The sequence below is a fragment of the Mesocricetus auratus genome, unplaced genomic scaffold, assembly GCF_017639785.1.
Source record: "Mesocricetus auratus isolate SY011 unplaced genomic scaffold, BCM_Maur_2.0 Super-Scaffold_100018, whole genome shotgun sequence".
NCBI lineage: Eukaryota > Metazoa > Chordata > Mammalia > Rodentia > Cricetidae > Mesocricetus > Mesocricetus auratus.
This window is the reverse complement of record NW_024429199.1, coordinates 37,475,795-37,502,626: the sequence shown is the minus strand read 5'-3', so window position 1 is coordinate 37,502,626 and position 26,832 is coordinate 37,475,795. Positions and strand designations below refer to the sequence as shown.

The following is a 26,832-nucleotide window of genomic DNA, read 5'->3' as shown; positions in this document are numbered from 1 at the left end:
AATGCCATTTTTAAAGGACTATATTTATTTTCTTAGTTTGCACGTTTAGTTATATGTGCACAGGGATAGAGGTCAGAGGGGGACACTGGTGTTCCGCCCTAACACTCTCCATGACACTGTTTTAAAGGAGAAATCCAGCAGCTCTGATTGATATCACAGGCACACGGGCAGTACCTGGCTTTTCACATGGGTGCTGGAGATTTGAACTCAGGTCCTTGCTCTTGTACACTTGTACACGTGCTCTTACACACTGGGCCATCCCCTCGGCCCCGGAACACTTTCAGTGGAGCATGGATGAGATACCAGAGCTAACTTGAAGCAACAAGTGAAGATTATCTGCCAAAAGGCCAGAGTTTACCAGGAAAACATCACAATTCTAAAGTAATCATAAAAACAAAAACCCACAAATCTTAAAGGATGTTGTACTGAAAAATTACTGATGCCCACTTTTTGATTTTTTTTAACTTGGCTCAGAAACATTCAAGACTTGAACTTTTCACAGTTCTGAAAGCAAAGGGTTCCAACCATTTTCCAGGAACCAGGGAATACTTCCACTGACTGAGGAAAGATGAACCTGAGGTCATAAAGTAGAGAAGCGGGTTGGGGGGGGAGGGAGGTGTCAGCCAGACTCAATTACAGCATCCCTAAGACCCAACCTCCAAGGCCATGGCCAACGTCCCCTTCAGTTTCTCTCCATGTCTCTATCCACAAGTCCTTCTCGGCTTCTGCCTCTGTGAGGCAGTTAGAAGGTGGAATCTTCCAGTTTACCTCTGGAAGATTTGAATTTGTGGAATTTTTTCCTCTTCACTATGTTTGGAAAAGAGGAATCTTAGACACTGCAGTGTTTGAAGTTTCAATGTATGTACTCTGTTCAAGTGCTGTCAGTTTTTAAAAGAAGGGCAAATATACTTAGAAACTTACCAATTGTGAGTGTGTGTATGTGTATGTGTGTGTGTGTGTGTGTGTGTGTATCTGTGTGTGTGTGTTGTGTATGGGTATTTTGCCTGAGTGTATTATGTGCACCATGTGTGTGCAGTGCCTGAAGAGGCCAGAAGAGGGCATCATATCTCCTTAAACTGGAGTTAACAGAGGTTCTGAACCACCATGTGGGTGTGGGGAATTGAACCTGGATCTTCAGGAACAAAAGCCAGGGTTCTTAAACCACTGAGCCATTTCTCTAGTCTCCCATCTCTGTGTCTTTATGCACATGCTAGAAATGATTCTAGGTGACTGATGAAAGGGTCAAAAAGTACTTTCTGAGTAACAGCTCGTGGGGACGAAGAATGGCAATTGTTAGGACAGTCCAAAAAGGTGCAAACTTGTAAAACCTCTAAAAAATCCACTCAGTAAAATATTTATTATAATATTCAGTTCACCTAAAGATGAAATCCTAGCTCACATCATTAAAAATGAAAAACGGGTAGCTCAATTTTATTTCATATGTGGGGAGTCAAAACAAAGACATTTTATTTGTGACTCAAGTAATTGGTGACTTTTACTTTTAAATTAGAGAAAACAAGGAAAGGCATTAAATATTTAGTTTCAGTTAAGCTAGAAAAGAACCATGTGTGCATGTATACATATATAAGAAAGAATGCACAATTTAGTTAGTTAAAATTAAAAGCTGCTTCTTTGCAAATTGTAAAGCCACGCAGACTTATAATTTGAAAATGTAGCCTTAAAACCAAGCATGAGAATTACTCAAGGAATGCACCCTAGACATGGAAAAGATTTAAAAATGAAGAGTACAGAAAAGTATTTTGAGGGATCAATGTGAAGATCTTAGAAAGAACAGTTTTCTAAGCTGATATTTAATGATCAGAACTGAACCCAAAATACACATGCTGAAAAATGGTAGTTTAACAGAAGCCTCTTCATCCAATCTAGTATGAAGAAAGAAAAGTAAGGCACTTGTTTGTTTGATTTAAATAAGATGCCAGAATCCCAAACAGAGCATGCTGGAGCCCAGTTTCCAAGGAATACCACATCACTATAGCAATTATTCTACAGATATTTATATAGAGAGATATTGTGTGTTATCAGAAGGCAGGAAGAGCTTCAATACCTCACACTGTACTCCATCAATATCCACCACCATGCTTCATAACCTCACAAAACACTTTAAATACAGATTAATAAACAAGAAAGATGACCACTGTACAACAGTGGAAGGGGATTCACAGACCAGCCACCACGTGCCGGCGACAAGGCAGTACACTTGGATGATAGAAGGGAATTCATTTTATGGAACCCAGGGCCTCGTGTGTGGAGTGTGGTTAATGCTCTACCACTAATCTGGCCTCAACCCTAAGAAGAATATCTTTTTAAGAGGGAGGGCGTTATGAGAAAGGGCCTGGTAGCCCAGGCTGGCTAAATCCACCGTGAGACTGAGACTGGCCTTGAACTGCCTGCTTCCACAGCTCAAGCGCTGCAGTGGTGGGGTTTATTCACCACGCCCAGCTTCCAAGAGGAATATCTTTATAAATGACAGGAAACTACAGACGTTTCACAGAATTACCCAAAGCACAATATGCAGAGAGCAAGGGGTGTTGTCCAATGACAGCGATGTCTAATCACAAGCGATTGAGAATGGAGATCATCCCCGAGGAGACAAATCCAGAAAAACCACCCTCATAAAAGACATATAGAAGACAGTAACAGCTCTTTAGGGTCAATACTGGTTTCTTCATGAGAAATGGAGAAAAGCATATGAGCATTTGGTTTTTTGTTTTGTTTGTTAGATTTTCTTTTTTCCCCCAAAAGAACAGCAATACAGTCAGGAAATTCAATATGAGGTAAACCAGCACACTGATATTTTTGGTCTGATAGGAATACAAGGCAAGTGGTGGAGGGGACATTTACAAGCAGCAGGGCTTATTTATAGATGAACACCTGGGAAGTTCATCCGCTGCTCTGTAAATTCAATATGGGGTTAAAAAAAAAGTCAAGAATATTTGATTATCTGGCCTTAAGTGCAAAATCCACTAATGGAGTGTGCTCGAGGCATTAAATACCAATAGAATTTGATGTAAAAACAAAACGAACCTTCACTACACTTCGGGAGGCAGCTTAGGGAAATGTCATAAAATAACCATCAATGTTATAATGTGCCAAGAAAATGCTGATCACACTTAGCTGAATCATGGTAAAATGGGTCTCATTTTATTGCTTTTGGCCAAAGGACAAGGCTAAGCTTATAGTCTGGAAGGCAAGCAAGGCGGTGTTTAAAGTAAGTTACAAAGGCAAAACCAGGTAATGTGAGTTCATGTTTAAAAATAGATGAAATGTCAGGGTTGGTTTTATAGAGGGGAAATGTGAAGTCCAATATAGCACCGTATCCTTTTAACTCCAGTGTCTGAAATAAGTTAGTTCACCTTTAATTTTAGGTGACATTCAGACAGGAATTGAAAAGCTGTGTGGCAACAGCTACTGGATCTAATCTAGATATTCCAGAATGAATGCTAACAGAATTGCCCAGGGAAGGAATCAACATTGCTTTTTATATATAGGTCAAAATGAAAAGGATTGTTACATGACTCGCTAGAAACAGTTTACAATTCATGGTCTTAAAAGGGACAAGTTCTACTTAGGATAATTCCTGTGCCATAACACATGTACATTTTCTGTAAAATGTCACTAACTGGACATATAGCAGTCCCACCTATGGATTTGTAACCTCCATTAGTGAAACACATGGGCTTCCTAAAGGAATGCAGCAAGGTGCACAATGACCTATAAGAAATGCTGGGGTTTCTGTAACTGTGGTAATGTCAATTAACCAACCAAACAACCAAACAACAACAAAAATCTCTCACTATCCCCTGAAGTTTCTAGAAAGAATATTTTTTAGACCAACACCTTGGATGATCAAGTAGACACAGTGTTTTTGAGAGATAAAAAATTTGAGGACATAAAACTCCAAAGACTTTCTGTTTGAATTAGAGTCTTGTTTCTCCCTAGGTCTGCCATCTAGAGATTCCATTCTACAAATGTCTCATCTGTCCCTACAGATCTGAAAATGCTACTAAGGTGTGTTGGAACTCTGGGTCTACTGCATAAAACCACCTTATGTTTGCTTGCTTGGTTAGTCATCACTTTTATTGAAAATAATTTTGTCATTCAATGTATCTGATCACAGTTTCCTTACCTCATCTCATGCCAGAACCCCTCACCTCCCACCCATGCAACACCAACACCTTCTTTTTCTTTCCTTAGAAAACAAAAAGTCAAATCAAACAAACTAGAATAAGCAATAAAGAAAAGCACAAGAAACAGGCACGCACACACACACACACACACACACACACACGCACGCATGCACGCACACGCATGCACGCACGCACGCACACACATACACACACGCACACACACACGCACAACACACTCACACGCACACACACGCACACACGCACTCACACACACGCACTCACACACACACACACACACACACTCACACACACACACACACACACACCATAAATCCACAAAAACAGAAACCATAATACACAAGCAAAAGATCAGTAAAGTAAAAAAATTCTCAAACAAAGCAATAGGAGACAAAAATCTCCAAGAAACAGCAGAGTTCATTTTGTGCTGGCCATCTACTGTTGAATGGAGCCTGACCTTCAGTGTGGTTTGTATACCCAGTGAGACTCCAATGGAGAAAACTAATTTTTTTCCTTTGCCCAAGTATATGTCAATTGGAGATAGCTTCTTGGGGACTTGTGTCTACCTTCCCTCTCAGCGGTAGGACCCCATGTTGCTAGGACATGTACAGAGCCTACACATGCTACCACAGTCTCTGTGAGTAGTATGTACGTCATGTATACGTCAGTCCTGTTGTGTCTGGTGTCATCCATCCCCTCTGGCTCTTACAATCTTTCTGCCTCCTCTTCTGCAGGGTTTCTGGAGCCCTGAGGGGAGTGGTTTGATTAAAAAAAATCTCATTTAGGACTGAGTGTTCCAAGGTCTCTCACTCTGTAAGCATAGCAACACTTTCTTGCTGCTAGCATTTCGTTTGTAGGCCATAAACCAAGTAACACCAGTGGGCAGGAAAACATCTGCTGCTACGGATGCCCAACCCCCAGCTATCCTTTTAAAGTCCTTGAGGGAACCAGCATTTTCCTTTTCCTCACCCTAATTTTAGCCCATGTGTGATAAAGTTCATTAAATACACTATGCCCTTTGTTAGGTTTGATCCTCCTAATTATAGTGATTGGTTCATGGATAGTCATATTGTCCAAGCCAGATCAGTTAAGGCCCATGAGGCCTCACCCGGAGAACATATATTCCCCTGCTCCTCACAGATATGAACAAGCGAGCACTTAGAGTCTAGAACTCTTGCTAACGTGAGGTCTGAGAATGAGCCAACATGGTAGAAGTTCACGCTGATCTAGCTGATCTAATTTGTGAGCTGGCAGAATAATTTCATGTACACACACCTGGGACTCTCTTTTCCTTGCTCGGTGGTCTGTTTGTAAGTAGCCTTCATGTCATTTTGTTAATTACGTGGTGTTACTGCTTGTATGGGTGACTTATAACTCATTAGATAAGTAGTGATCTATTCATAGTCACACTGAGTAAGGACATTTCTGTCCATGATGAACCACATAGAGGACAGTGGTCCCACACAATCATGTCTGCTAGCAACATCATGACTGTCTTAGTGAATATGCGCATACTCTCTGATTTCACAATGAGGAATGCACCTAACTACAGTTGGCAGACTCTATCCCAATGGCAAGACACTGTGTACTGTATCTTTTGGGTCTTCAGATTATTTTCAGGGATTCCCCAATGTAATCCACATCACAGGTATCCTCTGTATACACAGGCAGGACATTCCACAATGAATTTGCCTGGGTGGAAGGGCTGGATTGTTCAACATGCACATACAGACCACTACTGTTTTCAAGACAGATTTGACTGGTTTGCAATCCATACAGAACGTATGTGCAAGTTCTTTTTTGTTTGTTTGTTTTTTTGTTTTTACGAGACAGGGTTTCTCTGTATTGTTTCGGAGGCTATCGGTCCAGCCCGGCCTCGAACTCACAGAGATCCGCCTGCCTCTGCCTCCCAAGTGCTGGGATTAAAGGCGTGCACCACCACCGCCCGGCACGTATGTGCAAGTTCTTATGCACTATATATTATAACTAACATGTGATTCCATAATGCTTCATTTATATCTAATCAGAAGGATAGAAAACGGTGTTATTGCACCTTAAATTTGTATTTTCCCAATTGTTAATCAAGTTGGACATTGCACACACAAGTCTCTAGGTTCAAACCTTAGCAACATGTACACATACACACACACACACACACACACACACACACACACACACATCACCAAAAAGTCGTCCTGTTTTTCCTACAAAGATTATAACCAAAATAAATAGAGCAAAACCTAAAAAATAAGTAGAATTCAAGGAATATTCTCTTTTTCCATATTTTGTTGTAACTGTTCACGGATGTTAGTATCTTTTCCAAAGGAGGAAGTTCTACTTCTGGGAAATCTATGCCCACATCACTTGAATATAAACAAGGAACCCAGCAGCTACAGAATTCACAGTAGAAACTCATTGGCTGCGGTGGGAATGGAGTTGGGTAGGGAATTCAAATGATCATATTCGCTGGGATAAGAATGTTTGGCAACTTCTCCAAGTTTTCTTCCACAGAGATGATGAACTATGTCAGCACTGGTTATTAATCGTGTTGTTGTGTGCCGAGGCTCTACCATGCAGACACAAGAAGCATTTGTGCTCACACAGAGCCCTCCAGGGACATGCTCTACCGTTCTCCTTAAACTCTCAGTTCAGTCTCAGTGTTTAACTTGTTGTCTCTGCCAGGCTGATTCTCTGTGAGTTACAATCACTTTAAGAACTAACTAACCAATTAACCAACGGACCATCTAGAATCTGGCAGTGAGGCTATGGAAAATGAAGAAACCTTTTCAGAGCTTGTATTTCCTGGTCTCCTAACTGGGATATTCATTAACGTCACCCACAATTTAATCCAATTATGCAGTGAATGCCTTATGTGTGCCCGGCCTTGTGCCAGGTCCAGGGGATTACCAAGTGAGAGGGGCATAGCGTTTCTGAGGAGTTCATCTCCCCAGGACAGTGGATATGCTCTCAGAAAACTACATATATCAAGCAGTTTTTAATAAACTGGATTGTTCTCAGTGACATTTTGACAGATATAGTAGGAACAATTTGTCAAAGTGAGGGTTCTGGCCACTCCGTTCAGATATTATGTGTCAGGTTGGCATGTCTCTCCAGGCCCTGCATGCAATACATAAATAATGTTTATGAAATGAGTAGAGCTTTTAAGACTAGTTCAGCCTCTAGTTTATATCAATTCCGGGCTTCCATAGGCTCATTGAAGAGCATCCAGTAGAACTGATAGGGGTTCTTTAAATGCCATTAAATTGAGCTATAGAGGTGCTCCCCAAATCCGGGCTACATTTCATGGTACACTGGCAGCAGACTTGTATAAAATGAAAGCGAAAGCAGACAGCTACACTATTCATGAATTGTGATGTTGTCATCCTATATTTATTTTCCAAATAGACTAAAGGTTAGCAAACTGACTTACCATGGTATTTATTCCTACAAATACAGAATCTAAGATTGGGGTTTCCATGGGGATCCTTCCTCAGATTTCCTGCAGGTTCCTCTCATTTTACACTTTACCCCAAAAGAAGGCTCTTAAAGCAAAATCTGTTATAATATGAAAAATCTAAACCCAGAGACAGGTATTGGGGTTCAAGCTGATGATCTGAAAAGTAAAGCAGCTGGCCACTAGCTCTTACCTCTACTTTGGGCTGACAGGACTGTCCTGTCCTCACGAATCCCCCAAACCTCCGACTGTGATCCCATGCCTTCCCTCTCTGGAAACCAGATCTCACATGAGACCCTTTGCCTTTTCTTTTTATACCTCCCTAGAGCTGGGATTAAAGGAATGTTATCCCAAGTGCTGAGATCAAAGGTGTGAGCTCTGTTACTCTTCACTCTTGTATAGGCCAGGGTGGTCCTGAACTCAGAGAGATCAGTCTGCCTTTCTTCCGAGTCCTGGGATTAAAGGTGTGTGCCACCATTGTCTAGCTCTATGGCTTGCTAGTACAGCTGCTGGGATTAAAGGTGTGCATCACCACTGCCTGGTTCTATGGCTGTGGCTAGCTTTACATTGAGAACACTCAGGCAAGAAAAAACCATAAATAACGTATCACCACAATCTCTGGGTGCGTCTGCACAAGAATGCATGTGCACATCATGTGTATGAATGTCTGCGATCACATTCCATGGCATACACGGGAAGGTCAGAGACCAAGCCCAGGTGTTTGAGACAGGGTTTCTTGTTCTCACTATGTGTGGCAGGGTAGCTGGCTTGGGAACTTCCAGGAATTCTCCTGTCCTGGCATCACATTGGCAGACTCCTGACATGCCTCAGAAATCCCCAGCATTTGAGCATTGATGGTTTGTCAGGGTAGAGACTAAGGATAACTACAGGATTAGTAAAGGCGTGTGTAGTCTTTACTTCTAAGGGAACCTCCAACCAGTGGGACAGTTGGAGTAGATGTAGCCAGAGGCAAAGCCCAAAGCCCAAGGCAACTAAAGCCATGTGTGCCCCTGAGTGCATAGAGCAGTACAACCACAGAATTAAATCAGGGTCTTGGTAGCACAGCAGTGGAGGAGAGCCGTGGGTAAGAAAAGACTGCCAAGAGATCAAAGACTGACTTAAATAAGAGATGAGGCTGTGCCAGTTAGGAAGGTTCTTGTAGATAATAACATGGAGGAAGCCACAGAACTTGATAGTCATTTTCTTAGCAGATACTTCAGAAGAGCTTTTGTGAGTTAGAGTTCAAGAGCATCTCTAGCTAGATCGGTGATGTGAAGCAAGTTAGCCACGGTGGCCAAGGGAGGAGAAGGAACCATGTTAATGAACACAGTGAATTTCCTTTAAAATGGATAAGATTTTGCTGGATGTGGTGTTAAAAGTTGGGTTTCCCAGGACTGCGGAGGTGGCTCAATTGCTAAAAATGCCTGCTGGGCAAGCAGAGGACCTGAGTTCAGGTCGCTAGAACCCACATAAAAAGCTAGACATGATAGCATGTACCTGAAACCACAGTGCTGGGGGACAGGGCAGGGAGAGGGGGGGGATCCCAGACACGCACTTCCTGGACATCCCAGCCAAATTGATGAGTCCCATCAAAGAGTGAGGTGGAGAACAATTGAGGGAGACAGCCAGTGCTGATCTCTGACCTCCACACATATGTGCACATGAACACACATATACATGCACCACACATACACACAACATAAGTAAAATATTACTTGGCGGAGAGAAACGGAGGATGCTAGGTCGCTTGTGATGGCTCTTCAATAAAATCATGTTTAGTGAGCTAGAGTTTATGCATCTGAGTCTGTATCCGCCAGTGTTGGATGGGGAGGAGTTGGTTTGATTTTAAGCAGGCTTCTGTATGCACACCGCTCTTGTTCAGGCGACATATGGAAAACTCTACTCCATCACCCATAAATGTTGTAGAAAGGAAGGTAATTTCCTTCTACTGGAGGCCTCCTCCACTTCCCCACCTCAGTCAAGGAAAAAAAAGGCCTTGACATATCAGACGAGAAAAAATGAACTACCAAATACATCACGGAGTATTTATTTAACATCTGTCTTGAGGATATTTCAGTGTGCTTTTGGGAGGAAAAGTTAACATGAATGGAGAGGACAGGCTTCCGGTAACACATCTCACAGCGACTGCTCAGTCACTGTTCCTCCCCCACGGCCCTTGGCAGCACAGCCACCAAGACATCCTGCGAGTCTCTGGTTCTGTGGATGTAGGTTTTTTCACTTCTAGAAAGAGAGGAAACGATCAATTTGAATAATTTCACTCCCAGGGAGGGAAAGAGAGTAACACGGGAGTCGAGGCAAGGAAACCTACTCATTTTGAACCTGCCCTGGAGCAAGTATCTTTACCGCTACTGAACCCTGCATGTGAGCACACAGTGATTTCTTAGCAAGACTCCACATTTCATATGATTATCATTAAAAAAAAATACCTCAGGGAGCCCCAATTCCACAGAGCACTCTTTCTGCAAGATATGTTAATTTCTTTCACAGGAAACTGTTAGAATTGTCTGTCTATCTAGTTTAGGTAGGCTACGTAAAAGGTGATTGATTTGTTGTAGAGCGAGTGTGTATATATGTGCATGAGATATGTCTTTCCTCAGGTACCGTCCACCTTGTGTTTTGAGATGGAGTCTCTTGGAGATTTGGCCTACAGCTTGCCAAGTAGGCTATGCTGGCCGGCCACCCAGAGAGCCACAGGGATCCACTTGTCTCTGCCTCCCCAGCACTGGGGTTGCACTCACGCCACAAGGCCTAGATTGCTTCCTTTCCCTAGAAAACAGTTGCCCTTGTAAAACACTGCAGGTCTGTCTGTAGAAGGACTGGGGAAAGACAGGCTAACAGTAAAATTCTCAGGTATTTTGTAAAAGTTCTTCCTCAGGAGGACCTGGCCACCTCTTCATCCAAAAGGTTCTGGGTCTGCAGATTGGCTCAAGCCTGGACATTGGTTCACAGTCCGAGATTCCCTTTTGCTATGATCCAATGTAGCCTTGGATCATAGCAAGGCTACATTGGATCATTTGTTTGAGAGTTTTTCTGCTTATCCAGAGCAAACAAAAGGAGTGGGCTTCTTAACCCATTCCATGCCTGGAAACACCATGACTGATTAGCCAGTACCAAAGTCAAGCCGCCATTGAAGATCATTGCCTGTGCTGACTGTGTGTCTGCCCATTGCGGACACTGCTTTGCCTCTGCTGCCCATTAACAATGCCATGCTCAGCTTGCCCAGGGGATTCATTGCTGCCACCTGGCCCCAGCTACTTAGGGCCCAGTTAAACCCATCACATTTAATCCTCCATCTGAGCCTCAGCAATGCCAACCCTGAGGTCTGGCACAAGGAAAAGGGCAACAGCACAGATCTTCCGATGAGCTGGTGCTGATAGGATCAGCGAAGGGCGTGTCTTCCGGGCCTTCCCATTGTGGACCACTAGGTTTTACACCACACACCCACGCTAGCCTTGTGATCTGAGTGTCAGCAGCGAGAGTTTTGTGGCCAAGTTAAAATGTACTTGAGTGAATGCCTTTCACTTTTTAAGGTGGGTATAGTGCAAGTTTAAGCCTTCCCAGAAGACGTGGGCTTACCAAGGAAATGAAGAAAGAAAATAGTGTCTCCCATTCATTAAGAGAATGGAATTCAGTAGTGTTTACACATGAGGCTCCCACACTTAAAACTAAGTCTAAATATATTGTTTAAGCTGCAACTAAAGTAGTAATTTGCTGAAGGCAAACCACAGTGAAATTTCAGGAATGTATCCAGGTTGTATAATTCTATTTCCTGCTATAGCTGCTTTTTTTTTTCATAGCTTCTATTTTGGTCACTTATTAACCAATTCTTAGTTGGAAGAATTTTTGCAACATAAAATAATTTCAGAAATTAAATTCTAACCCAATTAAATTAAACTTCCAGGTAAGAGGCAGAAATTTAAGCTCCCAACCATCGAGTCCATTCTTACACATAGCTTCCTGACAAGAGGGCTGTTACCTGGTCAGCAGAAATCCCTCTCTTCTCACTACCATATTCTGGAACGTTCTTCTTGTTACTTTCATTTTTCCCTAATTTCAGCAATCCAAACTAGCTGGGGTGACCCTCAGCAAGAGGGAGGAGCAAAGACAAGAAAAGTTCGAGCAAAGGTGAATGGATGTTAGAGGGAAACAGAAGAATGCTTCCTGCTGTGAGGAATGCTCCAGAATCTTCCGTGGGAAGGAGGTGGCAATCAGAATAGCTTGCAGGGAAAGCCCTACAGGAGGAATATAGTAACACAACAACAAAGAACACAGGAGGGCAGAAAAGCCAGTGTTCTTCTCAGGGACCACGTGGTGACTGACTTAGTGGGAGCTGGGGCTTGGGCACAGTGGACAGGCATTTTATGTGTATGTTAGCAGGTTAAACAGTGCACTTGATGTTGGGAAAATCATGCATGCATTCCTCCGTGAAACTGTAAAACATGACAGCCTAACAAACTGACGTGTGACAGGTAGAGTGACTGACTGTCCTGGGGACAGGGGGTTCCCAGATATGGGACTTTCAGTGGACTGGGAAAGTCCTGTGCAAACCAGGGAAGGGGAGATAAGCGAACAATGTTAACGTTCCCCTTTGTCCCAGCCGGAGTTCCAAAGATGCTTTAGAAGAGAAATGATTGACACAGCAACACTAACACAGGAGAATGTTTCTGGAGAATGAGGCTTCTATATTTGATTTCATCTCTTCCCAGTGTATTCTGAGCTTTTAAAACAATACATGGGTGTGAAGTAGACAACTTCTAGTCATGAGGCATCTAACTTCTGACTAACCTAAGACGCCAAAATTGGAACAATGCTCTGCTCCAAACATGGGGTTATCTGGAAAGTATTAAATGGGTAATTAAAAAAAACCCTAAACTCCATTCAAAAACAAGATAATAAACAAAACCATTCCCGTTTGTAAGTGATGATAGTGGATGTTCACAGGAAAGGACAGGGGTAAGCCACTGCTAAGCTTTAGAAACGTGTTAATCTCCACAGCAGGCCACTGGCCATAGCAGGTCCCCAGATCATGCTACCATCAGCTACTGCTAGGAAAACCCGAGTCTGTCCCAGTGGAAGCGACTCAGCTGTGCATGCCATTCCTTTCCCTGTCCATGTGACTTGCAGAGTGATGCACGTTAGCCTGATTCTAAAAAAGACAGCTACTAAGCATGCTGTTTGAAGCCAAAACTGTTACTCTTTTTTTTTTCTAAATCCAAAACAATAATCCTTTTCGTGGGCCTGAACACTTTGAAGTCTAATGACCCTGAAGAGGGACTCAACACTTGCCGATAACATTTTTGTGTGTCTTTAACAGAGACCTCGAATCTTAGGGTGCTAACAAAGCAGTTATTGGAATAGGAGTCATCAGCTTATCTATAAATGACTACTCACACCTAAAGGTAATAACTGTTTCATGTCTTCACCCCAAGCTTGCCCTCGGTTAATGCCTAAAGATATGCTTATTTTAATCTCATCTAGAAAATGCTACTGGTCTGCCTCTTGTAAGTCTCACCTACTCAAAATTCATTCTGATAGTATCCTTCATTGCATGAAAGGAGAGGCCCTTCAAACATTTAACAACCTACTGGGTCCTGCCAAATCACTGCACACCTATCAAGCTTCCTTATTTTAAGGTGTAGCTAGCATCTTTAAAGCATACCTGAAATTAGTACGTAGTTTATAATTACGTTTAAGATGACTGAATGCCTCCAGCTCCCTGGAAAGCTGCTAAATCTATTGTGTGTCTTAAATGTTCTGTGTCTAATCACCAACAGAAGGGAAAAGAAAACCCACAAATGCAGCTCATTGGAAATGGATGGCAATAACTCTGGATATTTGAGCTCCTGAAAATACAGCTCGGGTAAGTATGAGATGCCAGCCCTATGAGTGAAGAGAGCTCAGACTATAGACATTAAAAAGGAGCAAACGGGGTCAGCAAGGGGCTGGAGGGGTGGCTCAGTGGTTAGGAGTGTTTGCTGCGCTTGCGGGAGGCTGCAGTTTGGTTCACAGCACCCACATGGTGGTTCACAACTGCCTGTAACTCCAGCCCCAAGGAATCCAATGCCCTCTTCTGGCCTCTGAGAGTCCCTGCTCATATGTATATATACACACACTCAGATACAAATGGGTATATGTACTATATTGATATGTTTTATATAATGTATATTTATCACTATATAACCAATATATAAATATAATATATATAATATCAAAATAAATCTCTGAAAAAAAGTGTGCTGGGGACTGGCAAGACGGCTCAGTCAGTAAGGGACCTGGAAGCCAAGTCCTGAATTTCCTGCCGCACGGTGAAAGGAGAGAAATGACTCCTACCATTTGTCCTCTGGTCTCCACGAGTAAGCTCTGGCACATGCCCCTGCCCCATCACAAACAAACAAACAGATGCGTAAATATAATTAAAAACTTAAAAAGAGAAACAAGACAAAGCAAGCACTTGTTTCTGAGTGTGCTTAATAACAAACGACATATAATTGAGCCACAGTTTCTAGACTTTTAAGAAACAACAGGACATCTTTTTTTTTTTTTTTTTTTTGAAGCTGTCCTGGAACTCGCTTTATAGACCAGGCTGGCCTCGAACTCGCAGAGCTCCACCTGCCTCTGCCTCCCGAGTGCTGGGATTAAAGGCGTGCGATATGGATTTTAGACATGGATCAGGATAGTGCCAGTCTGCACTTCCACTGACAGAGAGTCTGGGAAACAGGAAAGAACCTAAGAGTTCTCATGGTACCCCAGAGAAGTGGAATGAGGCAAGATCCTCTGAACAGATGGGGAACATGGTGAGGGGGGGGGAGTGGGAGCTGGGAAGAAGAGAGGGGGAGAAGAGGAAGAGAGAGTAGGTCATGGGGGAACAGGAAGGTTGAGTGGATGGGGGTAGAATAGGGGGAAGAGGGAATCATAGGTTAGAAGACAGATCAGGCACCAGTGTGACCTCTAGTGATCTAAAGGGATGACACCAACTGGCAAGCTAAGCAATAGTGGAGAGACCACCTCGAATGCCCATTCCTGATAATGAACTTGATGTCTATAACCATCCTGGAGCCTTCATCCAGTGACTGATGGAAGCAGAGGCAAACACCCACAGTTAAACACTGAACTGAACCCAAGGAACCCAGTGACAGAGAGAGAGGAGCGGTGAGCAAATGGGCAAAGAATGGGCTGGCAAAACCAGCAGAGACAGCTGATCTGAACAGGGAAGAGCTCTTGGACCCCAGACCGACAGCTGGGAGGCCAGCATGGGACTGATCTGGACCCCCCAAATGTGAGTGTCAGTGAGGAGGCCTGGGCAACCTATGGGGCCCTGAGCAGTGGATCAGTGTTTGTCCCTGGAATACAAACAGACATCGTGTGTCCATAACACAAAGAGGGATGCTCTCTCAGCCTGGACTCTTAGGGTGGTGCCTGGACCCTGCCCTGAGTGAAATGACAGACTCTAGAGATCCCCAATGTGGAGGGAAATGGCGATAGGGTGGGAGGCTGGGGGGTATCGTGGGGGGGTGCGGGAGGAGGGGAGGGAAAGGGAACTGGGATTGACATGTAAAACAATCTATTTAAAATTAAAATAATAATAATAAAAAAATAAAGGGTGAAGTCAGCTGCAAAAAAAAAAAAAAGAAAAGAAACGACAGAACAATTCTGCTGGAACCTCCATCTACAGATACCACATTTGTAATTTTAATGAATGAGATAACTAAAAACTCCCATTCAGTTATTTTAGGGAGTTAAGACACCTTACTTGTATGTATTTTAAACAAAATTTGCAGCTTCCAGAGCTCTGAAAAAAACAAACAAACAAACAAACAAACAGACAGTGAAAGCTACAATGTACTAGCTTTCCAGGAAACTAATTGGAAGGTATTGGAGTGAACTTGATGAAATAATGTAAAATGTTTGTGTGAATTTGGAGCATTCTGGTAAGAGGGTTGGGAGGACAGGAGTCACACCCACCCATTTTTGTTCCCTTTGGCTTTCAGTGACAGCACTAGTGAGTATTCAAATCCAAGAGGATGTTGAACTAACTATTCTTCCAGGGAAGTGTCCTTCAATTACTCTAAAACCTGGATTGTTTCTCGTTTTTGCATTCCCCATCCACTTACCCAATGCTACTAACTGTGCTTGAAAGGATAATAATCAACAAATTCCCCTCACTTTCTGAAACCAGTTACAAACCACAGCCTGCCTATAGCTCGTGGGCAAAGACACTCGGGGAGGGGTTGGAATAACCCGAAGCATGGAGATGATGGTGTATCTCCAAGTATTTTCTATATTCTCCACAAAAAAGAGCAAGATTTATTTTCAATTCTTTCATTATTTCATTATTATAATGGGTTTCTCCCAGAAGTAGTCTTAGAGTCAGGGATTGAAAAGTTAAACCCTTCCATATGTCTGAATTTCAACCATTTGCTCGAGTGACAGGAAAATGATTCATTTTTGTTGTACGTCAAATGTTTATTTTTATTCACTTTAGTTTTTGAAGCTTTCTTCCAGTGCTGCCTTTTGCCTTGATGCACTTTTCAAGCTAGCCTTGGCTACGGCGCCAGACAGCTGATGGAGGTCACACTATGTGTTTGGGTGTACTGGATAGCTGGTGGAGGTCACACTATGTGTTTGGGTGTACTGGATAGCTGGTGGAGGTCACACTATGTGTTTGGGTGTACTGGATAGCTGGTGGAGGTCACACTATGTGTTTGGGTGTACTGGATAGCTGGTGGAGGTCACACTATGTGTTTGGGTGTACTGGATAGCTGGTGGAGGTCACACTATGTGTTTGGGTGTACTGGATAGCTGGTGGAGGTCACACTATGTGTTTGGGTGTACTGGATAGCTGGTGGAGGTCACACTATGTGTTTGGGTGTACTGGATAGCTGGTGGAGGTCACACTATGTGTTTGGGTGTACTGGATAGCTGGTGGAGGTCACACTATGTGTTTGGGTGTACTGGATAGCTGGTGGAGGTCATAGTATGTGCTCTTTGAACTTTGCATCCTTCCCTTCTCCAACTTCTGTTCTAAATGTCACTAAGTCCATCAAGTTCTAGGCCACTATTCTATCATATCACCATGACTATTACCGAATTAACCCTTTCTAAACCCAGCTGAGCATCTGCATGATGTCACAAGGGGAAAGTGTTACATTTCATTTGACCCACCAGTGAAAACACAGGCATACAAAAATACGTATTAAATCACATTCAGGCTACGTCTATAACACACATACGAGCTGCAAATGAATTCCTCACCTAGATTTGGGTCCAATCTCTGAAATATCACATTGTATGTGTGCCAATAGTTCAAAAAGAAAAGCCAAACTCCAAAGGCCTCTGCTCCCAGGCATGTTTGGGTTAGAGAAACAAACAAACCACAAGGCTGGGCAGTCATTCATCTGCCTCCCTGTCGTTCCTGTACCTAGCGCACAGTCAGACCTCACACTGTGCCTTCACGAAGTAGGCCTCTCTCTGAGTGAGCTCATGTGATTGATGGAAATCCAGAAACATCTGTATCTCAGGAGGGAGGGATCATGAGATGACGTCTCTCGATTGTGGGAACTTCTGTCACAACTACCTGTGTCAGATGTGACATGATCAAGATTTTACAACTATTACCTTGGGTTTGACTTTTGCTATTTTTGGAAGCTTAGAAAGGCAGCTCCTTATTTTACCTGAATAAATGGAAAATTACCAATAAATGAGGATTATCCCTTAGAAACAAAGGAAATTTACATATTCTGGCATTTACTATGGCTTCATAAAACTGGACTGGGCCACTTACTAGCATCTCTGCCATTTATCATGCTTCTTGTCTTCCTTCCTTCCTTCCTTCCTTCTTCCCTCCCTCCCTCCTTCCCTCCCACTCTTTCCCTCTCTCCCTCTCTCCCTTTCTCTCCCTTCTCACTCCCTGCTCACTCCCCTTTCCTTTCTCTCTTCTGTGGACAAGCTCTCAGCATGTCTCCCTGGCAGCCCTCAGGCCGCCCTCTGGACTCCACTCCTGACACTGGAACTGTGGAAGCCACAGCCAGGGCTCCTCTCTTTTGCTTGGCCCCAGGCTCAGAAGCAGAGAGCAGGGCTGAGAAGGGGCAGCCACACACCATTCTCACCCATTCATTCATCTTCTCCCTTTCCTTGGCTTTTTGCTCCAGCCTACATGCACGACAGAGTCTCGGCTATCCTAAGCTGCTGTTTGGGCCGTTCCTCTTCCAGCTGTCGGAAGGCCATCACGGCGTGCCCAATGCGACCACATCTTCTCTCTCTTTTTTTTTTTTTTTGTTTGTTTTTTTTTTCGAGACAGGATTTCTCTGTCATCAACAAATTACCAGCTGTGTTAGAATAAAAGGTATGTAAATGGATCCATCCATAGTAGAAATGTACACAAACTTCAGCCTGATAACGCTGTAACTTATAATCCAGCCACTTTCTCCTGAAGCCTTTTAGGAAGTGAAACCAATGACTAGGGACTGGGAAAGTTTGGCACAAACACAAGGGTCTGAGGTCCTTCTCCCAGAACTTACACAAAGAAGTCACCCTTGGCCGGAAACGCTTGCAATTCCAGTGCTGGGGAGTCGGAAACTGGAGGCTCCCCAAGGCTCACGGGCCAATGTAGTCAAACTGGGTGAGCTTCAGGTTCAATGGGAGACCCTGTCTCAAAGTTGAGGAGGAGAAGCAACGGAGGAAGAAAGCTGCTAACCACTAGCCGACACCTGCACACCCCTGTAACTAGTGACATGTATAATCTGTATAACTCCTTAGAAAATAGTCTTAGAGAGTATTCTTTAAATTATAGGTGAAGTATTGTTTAGCAGTCTCCCTCCCCGCCTTGTCTTTTAATCACGAGTATTCCTACTGCCACCATCACTCACTTGGAAGAGGATAAAGAGGTCGGAACATCCTCAGTCCTGCCCTTTATCTTGCTCTAGATAAAGGGTTATAGAGAAAGGTGCTACTTTTAACTTCAGGGTATTTCCCAAATGCCACTCATATGGCAATACTCAAACATGCTGGGCTGATGCATGTGAGCAACAATCTTGTCTGTCTCACAAGGGGTGAAAGGGCATTGCGGAGCCTTGAACAACTGCTCATGGCACAGTGGCCAGGGAGGTTTTCATAGTCAACGGTACGACTTTGTGCTTTGCAGGATTAATGGTTGCTGGGTCCTTAATTGGGTGGCTTTTCTGGACATCCTTTCCTCTTGCCTGGGGGGAACCTACAGTGACTCTGGTGGCTTAGTCCATTTGCTCATAGGATCTGGGCCTGCAGACTGTGGGAAAGTCACATTGGCTCCCATTCCCTGCCAGAGGGGAGCTTCCTTCTTGCCATTTTGGTCTCTACTGCTGAACAGTCAGTCATGGGTTCTCATCAGCTCACTTGGTTAACCGTATGTATTCACTAAAACAAGTGTACAGTGCCTTTGTGACCGCTGAAAGACTTGCCGACACCTCCAAAAAGAAAGGGAAGAGAGAAAATCAAATGTGCACTAAATACACAAGCAAATTATTCTTATATTGTAATAATGACAGGTTTATGAGAAAGCCAGGACAAGAACAAAGGAAGTTTTTTTTTTAATTACTGAAGTTCGTACTATACAGCTGGTGTATTGTTTCTATAAAAGATGACTCTCCTAAGGATTAGACACTTGTGCCACCAACAAAGGGTGGCTATGGAAAAATTCAGCCTTATTCTTAAACCCAGACCTTCTTCATCCAGTGAAGACAATTTGATAGTGTGGGCCATGTTCATATGTTAGATCTTAGAAGATCCAATAGGACTTCTAAACATAAGCTCAAGGATGTCAAAGTCCTTCTTCTGTCTTAATGATCCAAGTGAAGGCATTGTACTGACATTCAAAGGAAATTAATTTCAGCACCGATATTCCTTGCTCTTTACACACACGTACATGCATGCCTACACATGCAAAACCAGTGCCTTGAAAAGCAGAGCTTCCCATCTGGACACACAAAGCCAAGTGGTCTAAAGTTCAGGGCATTTGCAGCCAGTATTTTTCCAGTACGTATAAGTTGCTCCCCAGCAAATAATAAACTCTTTATACTCCCAAACTGACTCCCTCCCAACAGAAGCGTCACTATTCAGCAAAATAATAGAGGTTCAATGCAGAAGCCAAGGAAAGCCAACAAGCTGCACTGTGTGACATCTAGAAAAAGAAGTAAACCATAGCTGGGGTGAAGAGTGTGAGCATTAGATTTCTCACAACTCCCACGTCAGAGCCAAGTGTGCTGTTGCTGGGTTAGGCTCCCAGGGAAGGGCTCTTGCTGGCATCACACACCTGAAGATTTCTTTATCTCATCCCTAGCCCATTCTTTTCCATCAGAGAGGGGAAATAGGTGAGACCCAGTCTCACACTGTAGCCCAGGCTAGCTTTAAACTCATGGTACTTTTCCTGCCTCTGTCTCACAATGCCTGGCCTCTGGCCATCTTTCCCGATTGGTTTAGATTTTGCCCTGAAGACTCCTGTCCTGTGCTGGCTGGTTTTATGTCAGCCTGACACAGGCTGGAGTCACCGGAGAGGAGGGAGCCTCAACTGAGAGGAAGCCTTCGTGAGACCAGGCTGTAGACAAGCCTGTGAAGCATTTTCTTAATCAGTGATTGATGGGGGAGGGCCCCGCCCGTTGTGGGTGGGGCTGTCCCTGGGCAGATGGGCTTCAGTTCTATAAGAAAGCAGACTGAGCAAGACAAGAGGAGCAAGCCAGTAAGCAGCGCCCCTCCATGGCCCTGGTATTAGCTGCTGCCTCCAGGTTCCTGCCCTGTCCTGATTTCCTTTGATGATGGTTCTTTGGTCTTGGAGCTTCCTTACAGCAACAGCAACCCTACCTAAGACAATCCCTAGATACACCCTGTTCTTGGCAATCATCTTCTCTCACAGCCCAGGTCCATGTCTGTCCCACAGAGCTTGGCTACTCACAGGGCCACCCAACAGCAATCCTCCTGCCTCTGAGTGTGAGATGACAAGCATGAGCCACCACGACTGGTTCAGTGCTGCTGTCTTTGTTAGAATTTAAGAGCAGCAGCCACTGAGATGCTGCCCTAGCCCTGCTGCTCGCAGCCCCCTCTTCTTTGCCTGTCTGGGGAGCTGCCCTTGGCTCTTGCCCGTCTTCTACTCCCGGGCTTGGAGCCCCAGAGACAGCCTCAGAAGAGCTCATTGAGCTCTCCCTGGTGTCACATACTGAACTGGGGACTATGGAGGCTAGACAGAGGGCTAACAGTAGCTGAGAAGTCATGTGCCATGAATGCAGAGTCACAGATAGGAAGAAAACAGGTTAGGAAGTCACTAGGTTAGCAGGAGAGTTAAGACACTAATAGCTTTGGAAATCTAGAGAGCCAAGTTTCAACCTACGTATGAGACTCAATATAAGCATGCCAACTGAAATACACAAGCCCATCTCTCTCTCTCTCTCTCTCTCTCTCTCTCTCTCTCTCTCTCTCTCTCTCTCTCTCTCTCTCTCACAAACACACACACACACAGCATGGGGATCAGTTCTTGAGGTTCACACAAACACACCATCTTCCACCTCACACCCCAGACACACTGTGGAAGAGTTGGGAGCTCCTGTAATCAGTGACAAGCTGTGAGAATTGCATATAAACTCTTTGTGTTAAGCAGCCAGAGGAATGCTGATAAATAAATGTCTGTTGTGGGCTGATGTGGAGCAACTGTGGGGTGACTAGATCCTGCTGATGGAGCCCCAAATAACTGGATTAGAGACCTTGTGGTAGTTTGAATATAACTGGCCCCCATAATCTCACAAGGAGTGGCACTGTTAGGAGATGTGACTTTGTTGGAGAGGGTATGGCTTCTTTAGAGGAAGTGTGGCACTGTGGGGGCAGGCTTTGAAGTTTCCTATGCTCAGGATGTTGCCCAGTGTTTTGGTTAACTTCTTGTCCCCTGCAAGATGTAGGACTCTCAGCTACTTCTCCAGCACCATGTCTGCCTGCACACTGTCGTGATGATAATGGACCAGACCTCTGACCTGTATGTGAGCCCCTCCATTGAATGTTTTCCTTATAAGAATCTCTGTGGTCATGGTGTCTCTTCACAGCAATGCAGACCCTAACTAAGACAGTCCTCTTAAGAAAGAAAGAGCTATCAGAGCATGTGCCTACACCCCCACCCCTCCTCCAGCCCCCCATGCCTGTGTCATTAGAGCCGAGAGTGGGAAAGTCAGAAAGAGGCCCTCAATAGAAGCTGATGGCGTTGGTTCCCTGCTCTCAGGCTGCCATCATCCTAAACCATGAGAGATCAATTTCTCTTACGGAAGCGTTCAAATCCATGGTATTTTTCAACGGCCACCCAAGGAGATAAATCCAGTGTCCCAACACCTGGAAGAAACTTAGTCCTCAGGACCTGCCTATCTCCTCCTCTACACCAGCCTTCCCTTAATGTACTCACTTCTGAGTGGAGGTGAGGTGGTGGCCATCAGCTGAGCTCCCTGGACTTTGCCTCAACAAAGCCTCTCCTTATTCTCTTACTGCCACAACCCTCTCAGGGGAAGGGCTTTCTCTCTTCAGTAAAGTGGTTCTGAAAGCACGGAAATTTGCATGTACTCTTAGTTTTGGTTCTGTTGCTGTGATAAAATATTGCCACTCCCAAAGCAGCTTGGTGGGGTTGGGGGTGGGCACTGTTTATTGTGGTTTGCACTTCTAAGTTACAGTTCATCACTGTGGAGAAATCACAGAGATAGGCAGCAAGACAGTTGGTCACATTGTATCTGTAGTCAAGAAGCGAAGATCGAGGAGATCGAGGAGGAGATCGAGGAAAGCCTGTTTGTGCTCAGCTCACTTTCCCTATACTGTCACGAAGAAGCCTACTGAATGGTGCCACTCACAGTAGGCAGGGCTTCCCAACACAGTGAACTCAATGGACAAGCCCACACAGACATGCTCACAGGCCAACCTGATCTAGACAATGAGACTCACTTCCGAGGTGATTCTAGAGTGTGTCAAGGTGATGATGACAGCTAACTATGATCTCCCCAGTCACTCCCATTAATCAGCTCCACCAGTTATCCCTTGGAGTTTCCTCCTTCTCATTTCCTGGCTTGAACACACTCTCCTAATGCCTGCCAGCCCTTCTGGCTAATTATTTCTCTTCCTTTTACAGGGCAAAGATTCCTAAGGTCTCATGCTCATCTGCACCAGATGAGCAGGTCCCCTTCCATCCCAGACAATTCCGAGCTCACACTGACCTCTTTAAATCTTTTAAAGTTTATTTTAATTTAGTGTATGGGTGTTTTACCTGCAGGTGTTCCTGTGCGCTCCATGTATGCCTGGTGCCTGCAGAGTTCAGAAGAGAGTGTTGGATCCCCCAGGACTAGACTTACAGACGGTCGTGAGCTACCATGTGGGTGCTGAGAATCAAACCTGGGTTTTCTTGAAGAGCAGCCGGTGCTCTTAACCGATGAGCAATCTCAGGTGTCTGATCCTGGCCTCTTTTTATTCCAAGTTCATAACTGTTTTTGGTCCCTACCCTCTTTTACCTCTCTGCAATGTTTAACAATGCTGAACTTGGCCAAAGCTTCTGACAGTTGTTTGACGCTGGGACCAAACTTGTCTGAAGCCCCCGTTCCTTTGCTATTTTGTCCACACATGTTACTGTCTTTGACTTACTCTTCAGATTCCTTCTAGTGGAGTCTGGGTTGAACCACTAGGTTCCATCTTTGAAGCACTGGCAAGCAAAGAGGCGTCTCCCACCTCACTTCTCCTCAAGGAGGAACAAATCCTTATTCATCTCTGTCTCAAACTGTTCAACTTGATTTTCTAAATCTGTGTATATGTTTTCCCATATAAGATTTGGTATCAACATGGAGTTGATGGACGGAAGAGGATTGAAGCCCATCACTGGTAAGTGTAAACATAAAGGGGTCAGGATGGTTGCCTCTGCTTTGAATTTACAACAGGTGGTACCCTTGGATGTCAGCTTTCTTATAAGTAACCGAGAGACAGGAGCATCCTTCTTGTCTTCCCCATGGGGCTCTCGGAAGATAGAAAGAGAAATTCCACACAAGCCCTGACTATCATGTCCCTAGTGAATAATGGCCCCAGGACTTTCTTCTCCATCAGTCAGTACACGCTCTTGGGAGTAAGATATGGGTGGGCCAGGCTGACAGGCACGGCTGTCCTGGGCAGTTGTACCTCTGAATCTGCAGCTGCCTGGGAAGCAGCTCCAGCCTTTTATTTCCTACCCCTCACCACCCAGGGTAGTTCATACCTGTGCCTGACTGCCTACCACGGCACTTAAGACTCTCGAGACCGGCCCTTGACAAGCTTGTCAAGGCAGATAGATGGTAGGTGGATATAGAGAATCAAACTGTGCAAGAAATCTTTACTGGCTCCATTTAACATTTAAAAAACAAACCAATAGATATATCCTCTAAATGATCAAGAGGAGAAGAAAACCCAGGAAACGCCATCATAGAAATGTGATGACTGGTAATCCCTGGGTAATTTCCTTCTACTTTTCCTCATTTGTTTATAAGGGAAATTAAAATGTCAGCCGTCTCTGACCTTTCCCCCCACTGGACATTATAACACAGGCATTTTTACAAGAGACTTTTCAACTGTTGACCTTTTTCTACTTGCAGCAAAAATTCCTCAAGAATGTCAGAAATACCACATGTTTCTTCTAGGAACTGGAGTCCTAGGAGTTGTGTGGTATACTTGTCTTAAGAACCAGAAAGTTCTGGAAGCTGTGGAACTGTCTGGATTCTCAGAGCCAGGAGAGCAGAGCAACTCCGGAGGCCGTGTGGCAGGGAAAGCAGGCAGACCACCCCTGAGACACCTGGGGCAGAAAACCTCCCCGTTGGAGCTCCTTCTAGAGAGTTCCATTCCCTGTCTTCTGGTTCTGTCCCACTCTGTGCACCCTGGGTGCAGTTGACATCTTCCATGTTGTGTCACCCAGAGGCATCTCAGAAAGCGGTCCTGGCAAGCAGGTGGCTGACGCAGAGCAGGTGTGGTGACCAGCTACCACTGTGCCACAGACACAGGTGTCTGCAAATTTGGAGCTCGTATAGACATCTGTTTCAATTACATTGGACAATGACCTGAGCCTTGGACCCTGGAGATGATGTGTTCAATGAAGAGTAGAATTGGACTCTATCAGCTTTTATATGTTGGAAAGATGAGATTTTCTTTGCTTCCCATTCTGTGCCACAGTATTTAGTCGGGTTTTGAGTTTCCACGTTCTCTCCCGAGCCAGAAAAGGGTCAGCCTTTTATCTGCCTCCACTTCTTTGAAGTGGCTCATCCAGGTCGCTCGGCAGTGACTCCATCACTGCAAAGCAGGCGACTGGTCCTCTGCTCCTTCCTCCCCCCCCACCCCCCGCAGCTGCTACAATGTGCTCTCCTTTGCGTCTGTGGTTCCACACCCCCCAGCCTTCCCTTTCTTGCTGGCTCTTCCTCCCACCTCTGCTGAGCAAGGTCTTTCCTTTTGTCCGATTCTGGAGTGCTAAGGTGGCCCAGGACTAGCCTCTCTCCATGCTGACTCTCATCACCAGGGTTACAGAAAACATCACTTTGCTGATAGTTTCCTGGGTACCTCCTGCCCCGACTCTCTACTGCATCCGAGGTCCATACATCGAAGGCCTGTTGAAGGGCCAGCGTGACCAAGTCAGATTCCTAATTCCTGGTCCTTGCCAACTTGTCTCTCTCCTGCATTCATAGCCTCAGCGGGCAGCACAAACTGGAGGGCCAGGGGCTAACATCCGGGGTTTCAACCATTTTTTTTCCTCTCTCCAATTCTCTGCAACTGAACTATTGACAAATCCTGTTGGCCCCACTCTCAGTAACTGATCTGGGCTCCCATCATTTCCCATCTGGACTGTGGCACCCCCTTCCACTTCCTGGGATAGCTCCAGGGGGTTTCTGGGCATCTTTGATGTGGATTCTCCACACAGAAGCCAGTGGCTTTCTGTTCACATTCAAGATCATGGTCACTGATGGGTTCCAGATCCTCTAGGGGGGTCTTCCTGCCACACCCAGAGAAAAGCCAAGGTGCCAGGCAGGACCTATTCCCAGGGTACCCATCTTCCTTACATGTGAGGAAAGGTATCTCCAATGACTCTATCAGATGGCCTTTGGTACCAACCACTGTTGCTAGGAGAAAGGCTAATCAGATGAAAAAATAGAAAGGAATACATAAAAAATCAAGTGTTAAATCCCAATGACAACCATTATTCTGGGTCATTTTTTCTACCATCATTTTTATATAGTATTGACTTTCTAAGTAATATTGACTTTTTAAAAAGATTGTGGGTTATTAAGTATTGATTTTGCACTTTCTCACACACATTAAAGGTTTCCTTTTAGTATTGCTATCTCCTGGGAGATCTCAATTGTACATAACCAACTTGTGTAGGAGTGTGCCAGACATTTATTTGTTCTATCCTCTAGTGTTGATATTTTGGTTTTTTTTTAATGCTAAGGTGGTTTAAAACCATATGTAGGACCAAGTGTATCAAAAGTTTCCTCTGTTTGGTATATTTCCCAAAATAGGATACTGGGCCAAAGGACACACACTGGAGGCTTTGAAACAAGCCGTTAAATGGCTTTTCAGAAGGATTTACTTCAAGCAGCAATGCAATCTGTGTTCAATCCCTATTTTCAGATTGGTCATGCTAAGCACTGCTCATATGTACGGAAGGGACAAGCTCCAAACTGGTGCTGGCAAACCCTATCCACCACATCCAAGTGAGCTCCAAGGACAGTATTCTAGAAGACCCGAGGGCAGGGGAGTCTCCCAGATTCCTCACTACCAGTGTCTCAATAGGAATCTTCCCCTCCCCTCCTGCCATCCGTTCCCTCCCCTGTTCTCCTTCCCTTGGCTCTCCACTCCACCTCATCATTTCTCTCTTCCTCTTGCACTCTCTCAGACTGCTGGCTTCTTTCCCATACCCTCCAGTCCTCTGGGCATCACAGTCTCTGAACAGAGATGATGGTGTTCCATCCATGTTCCACATCTGGGGCATAGCTTCTCTCACACCAGGGTGCTTGTCAATTACCTGGGGGATATTGTTGCAGTACATATTCCTATCCTTCGGGATAGATGATAAATGATCCATGAACTGCTTTACTCTCCCTGAAAAATCACAGCTTTATCAACAGAAGGGGCAGAAAGTTACCAAATCCGTTGAGCCACACCAAGTCGTTCCTCTAATCTAGTCAATACATATTTCTGATA

General features: G+C 44.5%; 1 protein-coding gene across 4 annotated transcripts in view; it reads right to left on the bottom strand.

Moving 5' to 3' along the window:
- Plekhg1 (pleckstrin homology and RhoGEF domain containing G1) overlaps positions 1 to 26,832 on the bottom strand; it is a 195,003-nt gene that overhangs the window by 139,092 nt on the left and 29,079 nt on the right. The gene's annotated exons all lie outside the window — the stretch shown is intronic.